General features: G+C 30.5%; 1 protein-coding gene across 2 annotated transcripts in view; it reads left to right on the top strand.

The window, feature by feature from the left end:
• The window catches only part of LOC106877637 (uncharacterized), a 30,830-nt gene extending 26,779 nt beyond the window's left edge, over positions 1–4,051 (top strand). For both annotated transcript variants that reach the window (XR_008263640.1, XM_014926584.2), the window contains one exon: positions 3,455–4,051. The gene's annotated coding sequence lies outside the window, so the exon portion shown is untranslated. The remainder of the gene's footprint in view (positions 1–3,454) is intronic.
• Positions 4,052–5,071: the final 1,020 nt, after the last annotated feature.

Here is a 5,071-nt window from a genome sequence, read left to right as displayed (position 1 = left end):
ATATATACATATATATATCAGGGACATACCGCCTAGGTTGGCAAGGTAGGCAGTGCCTACCTTGAATAAAATAGATTGATAACAACATTTTCTTTTTATGGAAAAATATGCACCTAGTTCCAGAAAATTATAAACGTTACTCTGATTATTATGCATAAAATGCAAAGTATTTTATTTTTTGTAGATTAAATAGACATAATTTGCCCCCGCCTTTCAATCTCAGTATTTAAGCTATACATAGTACTAATGTAGTATACGTGTTGCATACATTCTTCCAACAACCTTTTCCTTACGTGCTATAAAGGCAGAAGTAAATCTGCCTTCAACTCAGTCATGTGGCTGTGTTTCACTTATTTTTTGTATTTTTTACTACATAAATATCACCAACTGCCTATTCTGAGTAACTATTGATGGCACATGCCTGATGTATATGCATGTATGCATGTATGTTTATGCTAAGTTGTATAAAAACTTAGCATTAAACTGAAAGATTATTCACTACTTTTATGTAGAGGGCATATTTATTAACATTTTGATGGTAACTTTAAGGCTTTGGTTTGTTCACCATCAGATATTCTGATGAAGGTGTGCCACTGTCACAGTCAATCTTTTCCTTGTTACATTCACACACACACACATGCATGCACACATGCATGCACACATGCACAAGCAAACATACACACACTCACACACATATATATGTGTGCATATATATATATATGTGTATGTATATTTATATGTATATTTATGAAATCTAACGAGATTCTAAGGATCTAATGATAGTTATGTATGTGTTTTTTCGTGTTTTGTTCGAATGGTAACCACTCCTGAAGAAGTGCCAAATGTCTAAATCCAGTGAACCAGTCACTGGATAAGTTTGGCACAGAAATGTTAACATAGAGTGGTGAATAAATCGATATATCGAATTTGAAGTCTCTGTCTCTTTTGAATATGAAAATTTAAAAGTTAAAAACCTTATAATATATATATATATATATATATATATATATGCATATATGCTAAGGTCACTGAGGAACACAATAGGAGAGAAATAGTGCAATATACACATACAAGTCTATATATATGTATGTGCATGTGTGTATGTATATATGAATGTATACATAAATATATGCATGTGCATATACATATATGTAGGAGCAGGGAGTATGTATGACAATTCATGTTCCCTTGTCTTAACATCTTGCACAAATTATAAATAAATGGTTACCATCATAAAAGTGGTTGCAGTCATCTGCATTCTTCCATGAAAGTATGTTCAGTCATTGTGTTTTTCATGTATGAAGGACGAGAGAAAATAAGCCTTGCCTGGAGAAAGGTGAGGGTAGGTAACAGAAAGAGTATCCAGCTATAGAAAAAACTGTCGCAGAGAATTCTATCTTAGCAATGCAAGTATAAAAATGTTGCTGTTAAACCTATAATGATGTGGATATGGATTTCATATGAGTTCAATGGTATGAAATTAATATATTTCAAGTATAGCGATTGTAAAATAGCATATTAGATTTGTGAACAGTTGTATTTCTTTGGATATCTCCTAATGTGAACCTGGCACTAAAATCCTTTCCTGCATATCTTTTGAATCCTCTTTGTAAAGCTAAGGGCTTTTTTGTGAATAATAAGCCTGCATATCCATAAATCCAACAACAGAACCATGTACATGGGTACTAAACTGATAGGCATCAATGCAGTGATATTAAATGGAGTTGATTGTGTAAACATATAATTATGGCAAGTTTCTGACAATTTGAATTCACAACATGGTTTTCATTTTCTGTTGCAGTCATTTCACTTTATTCTCAAATACCTTTAAGAAAGTTATGAGCATCAATCTATTTCATTTTTGCCCCTGTAAATCTAAAAATTCATGTCTTTCTCAAAAATCAATTATGTTGACGTATGTCAGTTTCTATGAACAAAACTATCTAAATATATAATGTATTATAGTTTCAGCATATCTAAAGCCCAACTATATTTAGTTGTAATTTCAAACAATATATACTCAGTATGCCTTTTGTATTGTTTATTGTAAACTCTAAATAGTTTATGAAGAAATTGGAAATTAATGAATTCTGCCTGTATTCAAGAAACAATTGGTTACCATTGTGATGCAGAAAAATGAAAATTCATTGGATATCATTGATTGAAATTGAATAATATAGAAATAGCTAATGAAATGAATTTGGTATAATGAATTTACTGCTATACTGACTATAGATATATTCCATCATGAATATGATTATTGATTGCTTGTTGTTAGATTGTTAGTGTAAAACTTCAAAGACTGATCATGAATATATCCCACATCAATATGATGTTGGGAATAACGCTTCAGTTTACAATGAAGGGAAAACAGTTACAACTATAAGAAAACTTTTAAGATTAATAAAATTATAATTAGAACATAGAAATCAATGTCTTTCTAAATTCTTTAGACACATGGCTATTCAGACTATATTTTTGCTTAAATTTTTTCCTGCTTTGTCTAAATTGTTCAATTATATATAATGATAAATCAATCTATAATACTTTGTTGAATTAAATGGACCTCAGCAAATTTTATTCTCTAGTAGAGACTCAAGATAAGTTTGGCTTCCATTTCTGAATACAGGGATCTTACTAAATACTATATTTTGACTTGTTTTGCATTGCCAAGTTCCAGGGAATAGTTTGAATTTAATGTCACCCATCAATAATGCATCTATGGTTGTTAGAGTGAAGATATGAACATGTACCTAAGCAAGAGTGCTATTTTTTTTTTTTAATTGTTAATATTAAAGAAAAAGTAGTCCAACTAATAGGCAAATTCACTCATTAATATGCTGTATTCTCTGCCTGTGTTTCCATTATCACTACTATCAAATCTGATATTCCAAAATCCAAATGTTCTCAAAGCATTGTTCTCCCTCGTCTTTCATCTTTACCATATCTCATTCTACAAAATTCAAATGTAAATACTTATCCAATTCTTTGTCTTTTAAAATGAATTACCTGGAACTTGTTCACTCTCGCAGAACATTGAATTCATTGACTTTCCCAGTCTGAAAGAACTGCAAAGATTATGCATATTTCATCCCACCTAAAAATATTAAAAATAAGTTGGCTAGTATGCCATAACTTCAACTAACATTGAATCCCTTTCCATATGTTAGGAGCAGTAAAATGAAATATAGCCGAGGAAAGAATACTGAGCCTAGTAAATAGGTGCCAGACCAAATATAATTAAAGCTAATTTTAAAATAAACAAAGTAGAAAATATTCCAAGCGTTTTTACTGTTATTAAATTTGTTCTAGTTTATAAATTTGAATACATCTTTTTATGTCTCTGCATCTTAAATTACACTGTAGCACCAAAGTAGAAACAAAACAATTGATCAATAAATTACCATTTTATTTTATTCCTTCAATATATTTATGTATTTTTCTTTATTTTCAGATAACATAGAGAAATGACTAAGCTTAAAACCAAATTACAGATTAAGGAAGAAAAGAAAGTTATATATCACAAATAAGATATTTGTTAGATCAAAGGATTTTTATTAATTGTTTTAAAGGTTCCCAGCAAAATAAAACTTAGATTAATCATGACTTTCTTCTTGATAAAAAAATATACTTCATAAAAATATTTCTTTTGAGTTAAACTTGAAATAAAACAAGTTTTCCTCTAGAGAAATCTTTCCTTCCAAAATAGTATTCCTTAACTCTTAACCTTTAAGTGCTGAACAGAAATAAAATACTATCTTCAGAGCTATTCTTGTGTTAAATAAATAAATGAAGGATTTAGTCTTACACCAAGAGCATAGCAAGCCTTTATTTCTTTGTGTATAAGTCATGTTTGCAATAAATTTCCCAATTTATGCTCTCTTGAATGACATTATGAATGATTTATGAAAAGCTTCTAATAAAAACAATAAAATAACTTTAGAATAGATTTGATTGAATGTAACATAATGTTATTGTAAGCCCTATCACTCAAAGGCATTAGAATATTACTTAATACAGATTGTGGAAAAATAAAAGAAGTAAAACATTTTGGCAAGACATTTTGTTTATAATTATGTTTCAGTAAAAAGACACTGACCAATTTTCATGATTTTCATGATTTACAATGAACTTCAAAGAAATTTACTTTGTTATTGAAATCAGCCTTTACCAAACAGATCTATGAGTGAAGACATTTCAACCATGACTATTCCCATTTTTATTTCAATATAGTGCAACCAGTATAAAAGAACATTAGTAACAGTAACACATAGATGCATGGTATACATTGCTTTGCTAAACATCATACCAGAATTGCAAGAAGTCAAGGGAAAGCTTCCTTTAATGAATCACACTCTTTACATCTACCACCAGAACAAATTAAGTTACAATAAAGTTATTGAGAAAGTGATACAATGACAATTTCAGCCTCTATATCAATGGAAATGATGAAAATTGAACAGAAACTGACTGGTGTAGATCCAAACTGGGTAAAATAGAAATACGTTAATGAATTGAGGACTAGCATTTGCAGAGTCCAAGTAACTGCCAAAAAATAGAAATACAGCTCCTCCAATGATATCTTGTGTCAGAGTGATATGGAACCACAAACTACAGAATAGTTACTGAGATGCACTTCTTGAGGTTGTTCTTCAGTACCATTATTCCATGTCTTCTTGGGTTTCCCACTTTTACATGTTCCATCCACTTTGAGAGATCAGTATTTCTTTATGGAGCTGTTAGCATCCATCTGCATTACATGACCAAATGAACAGTCTTCTCTCTTGCACACAACCAAAGCCTAACTTCACTCTCAGAGCACTGTCACACTGTCAAACATGTACACTACATTACACATCCAGTAGAACATACTAGCCTCCTACCTTTCTAACCTTCACATGTCCTCTGCATTCAGGGCCCATGTCTCACTATCATGTAGAAATGCTGTCTGCATAAAAATCTCACATTTGATATTCATTGTCACCTAAAGCTATGCTAACTTCATTTTTTTTTACTTTTTATTCAATTGGTCAATGATTAGAATTGATACAGAAGAGTAATTTTTGTTGCA

The sequence above is a fragment of the Octopus bimaculoides genome, chromosome 1 (assembly GCF_001194135.2).
Source record: "Octopus bimaculoides isolate UCB-OBI-ISO-001 chromosome 1, ASM119413v2, whole genome shotgun sequence".
Taxonomy (NCBI): domain Eukaryota; kingdom Metazoa; phylum Mollusca; class Cephalopoda; order Octopoda; family Octopodidae; genus Octopus; species Octopus bimaculoides.
This window is presented reverse-complemented; position numbering and strand designations above follow the sequence as displayed.